Source organism: Theropithecus gelada, chromosome 3, assembly GCF_003255815.1.
Source record: "Theropithecus gelada isolate Dixy chromosome 3, Tgel_1.0, whole genome shotgun sequence".
In the NCBI taxonomy this organism is placed as follows: domain Eukaryota; kingdom Metazoa; phylum Chordata; class Mammalia; order Primates; family Cercopithecidae; genus Theropithecus; species Theropithecus gelada.
This window is the reverse complement of record NC_037670.1, coordinates 98,924,569-98,931,894: the sequence shown is the minus strand read 5'-3', so window position 1 is coordinate 98,931,894 and position 7,326 is coordinate 98,924,569. Positions and strand designations below refer to the sequence as shown.

The 7,326-nt window shown below is 38.9% G+C and overlaps 1 pseudogene; it reads left to right on the top strand.

Annotated features, from left to right (window-relative positions):
• Positions 1–244: 244 nt before the first annotated feature.
• Positions 245–3,128, top strand: LOC112621646 (annotated as a pseudogene).
• The last annotated feature ends 4,198 nt before the right edge of the window (positions 3,129–7,326 follow it).

Sequence of the window (7,326 nt, the reverse complement as noted above, 5' to 3'; positions counted from 1 at the left end):
ACTAACTGTCAAAGAAGAATTATTCACTCCATTTATAGTCTTGTACAGTTTTTTTATATGATAAGTTGGATGCAGTGCTTCCCCTATTGCATTATAAACTCTGAGAGCAAGGACCTCATCTTATTCAGCTTTGTATTTTGAGCATCTATTACACTGCATGACACAGAGGTGAAGATACACAAGTGTTTGTTAGAAATGAATAGATGCACCTTTTGCGGCCATCACCAAAGCAGGAGCAGCCAAAATGAAGTTCAATCCCTTTGTGACTTCCGACCAAAGCAAGAACCGCAAAAGTCATTTCAAAGCACCTTCCTACATTCACAAGAAGATTATGTCTTCCACACTTTCCAAAGAGCTGAGACAAAGGTATAACGTGTGATCCATGCCATCCGAAAGAATGATGAAGTTCGGGTTGTATGAGGACACTATAAAAGTCAGAAAATGTGGCTCAAGCCTGTAATCCCAGCACTTTGGGAGGCCGAGACGGGTGGATCATGAGGTCAGGAGATCGAGACCATCCTGGCTAACACAGTGAAACCCCATCTCTACTAAAAAATACAAAAAAAACTAGCCGGGTGAGGTGGCGGGCGCCTGTAGTCCCAGCTACTCGGGAGGCTGAGGCAGGAGAATGGCGTGGACCCGGGAGGCGGAGCTTGCAGTGAGCTGAGATCCGGCCACTGCACTCCAGCCTGGGAGACAGAGCGAGACTCCGTCTCAAAAAAAAAAAAAAAAAAAAAGTCAGAAAATTGGCAAAGCAGTCCAGGTTTACAGGAAGAAATATGTCATCTACATTGAATGGGTGCAGCGGGAAAAGGCTAATGGCTCAGCTGTCCATGTAGGCATTCACCCCAGCAAGGTGGTTATCACTAGACTAAAACTGGACAAAGACTGCAAAAAGATTCTTTTTTAAAAAAAAAATTATTATACTTTAAGTTCTGGGATACATGTGCAGAACGTGCAAGTTTATTACATAGGTATACATGTGCCATGGTGGTTTGCTGTACCCATCAACCCATCATCTACATTAGGTATTTCTCCTAATGCTATCCCTCCCCTAACCCCCAACCCCCTGACAGGCCCCAGTGTGTGATGTTCCCCTCCCTGTGTCCCACAAAAAGATTCTTGAACAGAAAGCCAAATCTCACCAAGTAGGAAAGGAGAAGGGCAAATACAAGCCAGAAACAATTAAAAAGATGCAGGAACAAAGTAATCTTATATACAAGCTTTGATTAAAACTTGAAATAAAAAAAAAAGAAAGAAAGAAATGCATAGATGCTCTACCCTGAAGCCAGTTAAGAACCAGGTCTGATCTGGAAGAACACGTGGTTTGGAGACTTCTTAATGTTACCACCTTATTGAGAGGTAGTGTGAAGGATCAGGATTGTTTCCCAGGATTTATTCTGAACTTGATGCATATGCATTTCAGCTTATGCTGATCTAGGAGTCTCTGTTAGACTCCTGTCCTAGTCTGACATTGCAGTGTTTCTTTTTCCCCATGGGAATCAAGGATATAGAGTTGTGGAAGAGAATGTACCAATCAAATACAAAGACTGTAAATTCTGGCCAGCATCTGACACAAAGTGTATTCTGAATAAATATTTGACAGTTTAATTATATTCCCATAGGGTTGTCAAGCTGTCTAATAGTCCTTGATATATGACAAACAGAAGAGCAAAATAACACAGAGAGACATTTGAATGCTATCTGAGCCATACTTTCTTCCAAACTGCTACTAAATAATCAATTTTTAAAATACCAGTTTTATAAAAGAAGAGCAAGAAAATACCTTTCTCCTGTGAATCAATAATATAAATAGCATTTGTGATTTTTCATTTCTAAACTGAGCTCAGATTCTATTGACCACTAGTAAAACACTCCTTGTGGGTAATAAACTCATTGGCTAAACTTGTAAACCAAGTTAAAGCTAAACAATTAGTTGATTACCTTCTACTCGTGTTTTACTAGTGGCCAATAGAGTCTGAATTCCATTTGGAATTTAAAAATCACAACCATTTATCCTAAAAGTGTTGCAGTTCAAAACCAATACATGTATCCAGTGCACCAGTCACCTGACACAGAAGACATTTTGAAGCACATTTATGGAAAAACAAAGATGAGGAGAAGAAGAGAGACATTGTGAAGAGACATTGTGAAGAACAAAACTGTTCCATTGTCATTTTGTTTTCTTTTGAAATGTTGCTTTCTTTTAAATTTTATTTTAAGTTCCAGGACATATGTTCAGGACATTCAGGTTTGTTACATAGGTAAACATGTGCCATGGTGGTTTGTTGCATCTAACAACCCATCACCTAGGTATTAAGTCCTGCATGCATTAGCTATTTATCCTGATGTTCTCTCTGCCCCCGCCCGCAACCCACAGCATGCCCAAGTGTGTGCTGTTCACCTTTCTGTGTCCATGTGTTCTCATCGTTTGGCTCCCACTTATAAGTGAGAGCATGCAGTATTTGATTTTCTGTTCCTGCATTAGTTTATTGAGTATAATGGCTTCTAGCTCCATCCATGTCCTTGCACAGGATATGATCTCATTCCTTTTCATGACTGCACAGTATTCCATGACTTACATGTACCACATTTTCTTTGTCCAGTCTATCATTGATGGGCATTTGGGTTGATTCCATGTCTTTGCTATTGTGAATATTGCCAGAATGAACATACGTGCATGTGTCTTTATAGTAGAATGATTTATGTTCCTTTGGGTATATACCCAGTAATGAGATTGCTGGGTCAAATGGTAGTTTTGGTTCTAGGTGCAAAGAAAAAAACTTTTAATGGGAGAAAAGATAGAAACATGAAGTTGGTATCTGGAGTTGATCTATTATTGTATCAACCTACTAATGAATGAGCTTGTTTTTAGTAAACTTATTATATGTGACTTTTACTAATCCTTCCCCTGAAGCAACAAAACATCTTTCTTTACCAGGTCCAATAAGTAGCTCTCTGAGTTCAGCAGTTGACCTCATTTTAACATTCACTTAAAATTTGTATTCCTCTTTATTTTGTTCTCCTTAAATTTTACAGACTTCACTGACATGAGCCAGCAGAGATTTCATTCACAGATTTCTTTGTGTGTCCTCAGTGCAGAACGTGGAAGGAACTTGACAAGCTAACCAGGAGGTGTGTAGTCCCCCCAGACTGAGTAAAGAAGACATGACATGAACTCAGCAAGCCAATGATGGTGAGACACTTCTACTGCTTCAAGAGGGAGCTCAGAATTCAATTAGAGATGCCAGAAATAGCTTTCTACTACAACTAAAGTACTGAGTGGGAAACTACATGTCTCGGCACACGAGTGAAGGTCTTGCTATTCCTTTGTGTCATGGATAGAACAGAAAAAAAGAGAATATGGAGCAATGAAAAGGTAAATGTGAAAAAGTTTCCTCAAGGAACAATATTTAGTTTTCTACACTTGATAATGAGTGTCAAGATATATAGAAAGCAAAATTAAAAAGAAATATGAGGAATTTTCTTAAGAAGAGTTAAGAAAAAAGAGGTTAACTAAACCAAGCAAAGCATTGAGTGAGGACAAAAAGTGAAACAGATTTGCTGCTGTCACTGCTACTATATACCACAGACTCTCCAAAAAGAAAAAAAAATGATATGGTTCAGTCTTTCATAATACAAACCACAGTCTTGGCAAAGGAGCAAGATATAGCAGTGCTGGGAAAACTTCAGTAATTTGCACAAGTAGATCAACAGCTATGAACACATCTGCTAAACTCACAGTATATAAAACTGTCTTATTTTTTTTTTTTTTTATTCTGAGAAAAGCATGTCTCCAGTAGATAGAGAGAGCAACAAAATAACAACTCTCTAAATTTGATTAAAACAGTAGTAATAACATCAGCAGCTATCATGTGTTCACTTCTTGCTACCTGGAAGGTGCTATGCCAATCCCTTTATGTGTATTTTCTTATTAATCCTCAAATTCCTCTACACATCAGGCACTGTTAAATATATTTTACAGATGGAGAAATCAAGCCTCAAAAAAATTGAGCAATTTAGGTAAATTTACACAGAGTGTTAGAACCAGGCTCTGATCCCAGGTCTGCCTGATATCAAGTTTGTGCTCTTTACCATTATGCCGTACTGCACAGGGAGACAAAGTGCTTAATGATATAAAATCAGAAGAAACATTTGAAAGAAAGTGACAATACTATTCTAGAATTTCTTCTGGCCAAGGAACACAATTATGAGTATGCCCTACTGTATTAGTCTGTTTTGACATTGCCAAGTAAAGACATACCTGAAACTGGGCAATTTACAAAAGAGAGAGAGGTTTAATTGACTTACAGTTCAATGTGGCTGAAGAGGCCTCACAATCACGGCAGAAGGCAAGGAGGATCAAGTCACGTCTTACATGGATGGCAGCAGGCAAAGAGAGAGAGCTTGTGCAGGGAAACTCTCCCTTAAAAAACCATCAGATCTCATGAGACTTATTCACTATCATGAGAACAGCACAGGAAAAGCCTACTCCAATGATTTAATTATCTCCTACCAGGTCCCATCCACAACATGTGGGAGTTCAAGATAAGATTTGGGTGTGTACACAGCCAAACCATATCATTGATAACATAGAAAGGCAAATTTGCTCTTCTTTGGAAGAGGTAGCTGGATGAAGACAGGCAAAACCACCTAATAATCATGGTTTTAACTTAAAACTGGTATTATCCTATATTGATGTCCTAACTTAAAGATACAATGCACTGTCTACAGTAGAAATAAACATAGGTTCTAACAGCACAGGCCCATCTCAAGTAAACAGTTATGTATCCACAATTTCAAATTTCATATAACATAGTAGATATATATTGTGGGTAACTACACAGCATGCATCTTACCCCATTTTTCCCCAAGGCTTTATTGACCATCAATTTGGTTAGAATTAACCATCCCCAGTTCCAAAAATTGGCTGTAACTGGAATAAATTAATCAGATAAATTCTATTATCATTGCCTCAGTGATTCACCTATGGCAGAGCATGTGACCCAAGTTGGTCCAATCAAGGTGTACTAGTCTGTTCTCACGCTTCTATAAAGAAATACTTGAGACGGGGTAATTTGTAAAGAAAAGAGGTTTAACTGGCTCACAGTTTTACAGGCTGTACAGGTAGCATGTCTGTGGGGGCCTCAGGAAACTTCCAATCATGGTGGAAGGCGAAGGGGAAGCAGGCATATCTTATGTTTCAGGAGCAGGAGGAAAAGAGAGAAGAGGGAGGTGTTACACATTTTTAAACAACCAGATCTAGTGAGAATTCACTCACGGTCATGAGAACAGCAAAGGGGAAATCTGCCCTCATGACCCAGTCATCTCTCCCCAGGACCCTTCTCCAACACTGAGGATTACAATTCCACATGAGCTTTGGGTGGGGAGACAAATTCAAACTATATCACAAGGTAAAGCCAAGGATTTGTGTCTGGAGATTTGAAGGGAGAGAAGAGTTCTTTCATTTGGACAGTCCAGTGAAGGACAGTGAAATCTTGAACACTAACAGACATTTTGCTACCATAAGGGATGCCAACCTGTGATGGTTAATATTGAGTGTCAACTTGGTTGGATTGAAGGATGCAAAGTATTGTCCCTGGGTGTGTCTGTGAGGGTGTTGCCAAAGGAGACCAACATTTGAGTCAGTGGACTCGGAAACACAGAGCCACCCTCAATTTGGGTGGGCACCATCTTATAAGCTGCCAACATGGCTAGAATAAAACAGGCAGGAGAAGTTAGAAGACGCAGACTTGCTGAGTCTTCTGGTCTTCCTCTATTTCCTATGCTGGATGCTTCCTGCCCTCAAACATAGGATTCCAAGTTGCTCCGCTTTTGGACTCTTGGACTTACACCAGTGGTTTGCAAGGGGATGTGGGACCTTCAGCCACAGACTGAAGGCTGCACTGTTGACTTTCCTACTTTTGAGGGTTTTGGGACTCGGACTGGCTTCCTTGCTCCTTAGCTTGCAGACGGCCTATTCTGGGACTTCACCTTGTAACTGTGGGATTCCATATTCCTTAATAAACTCCCTTTCATATAACATCTATCCTGTTAGTCCTGTCCCTCTAGAGAACCCTGACTAATACACAACCCAAGGACGAAGCTGACACAAAAAGTAGGACAGTACTGGAAGAACTGCAGAACTAGTCATCTTGATCAAATCATGCCTGAATCATGCATTTCCTATTAACTCTTTTAATTCTCTATACCAACACACTGCGTTTGTTTAAATTACAAGTTAAATACAAGTTAAAATCTGTTTAATACAAGTTAAATTTAATACAAGTTAAATTTGTATTTGTTTAATACAAGTTAAAATCTTGTATTGTTTTGGTTAATCCAGTCCGATGTAACAATATAAAGTGTTAAGAAATCAAGCTTATTACCATTCTACATGTTAAGAACTCAAGTTCATATTCCATGATGCTAACTCCTCTTCCTTAGTGTTGACATTCCCACTTTAACTGTTTCTTAGGAAATAATAATCAAACACTTCCCACCACACAAAATGGTGGTTGTATCTACCTATAAATATCGAATATTCTAGCCAAGAATGAATTTTACCTCCAGTGGATGTCTGGTAGATATCTCAAACTTTACATGTCTGAAACTGAGTGCCTGATCCCTACTCAACATTTCAATTGTTGGCAATTACATCTTTCCAGTTGCTCACTTTCTGCTACTTTCCGCTACTTTCCCCAACCCCCATTCTACTTCAGGCATACGGGCCTCCTTGTTCTTATTATAGGGCAGATATTCACTGTCTTAGCCTCTTTCAACTGGTTGCTTTCTTTTCCTGATATTTACCTGATTAAGTCATTTTCTTGCTTCAAATATTTTCTGAGATGTCACCTTCTCCATGAGACTTACTCTGTCTATGCTAATTAAAATTGTATCTGCCTCTCACACACACACCCTTCTCTGTTCTGTCTTTTCTCATGTGACCCAACACTTTCTAATATACTGTTTAATTAATCTATTCATTTCATTGCATATTTTCCATGTCTTATCATTAGAATGTAAGACTCATGAGCATGCATTTTTGTCTCTTGTCTTAACTGATGTATCCCAAATACTAGAATATACCTGACATGTGAATAAATCTTTGTCATCTGAATGAGTGACTCACTCTGCCCTCAACAACCTGGCAGTTATCCTGTCCTAAGGAGTGTAGGGCACACTAAGCTATGAATTAAAAATCTTTCCACAAAAATTGATTTGTGATTATTTCCTTTGGAAATTGGACCAAATATATGAAGAATTGAACTTAGAGATTCCAAAATCCCATAAGCAGACACAATGAGATTCAGATGACTGAGTAAC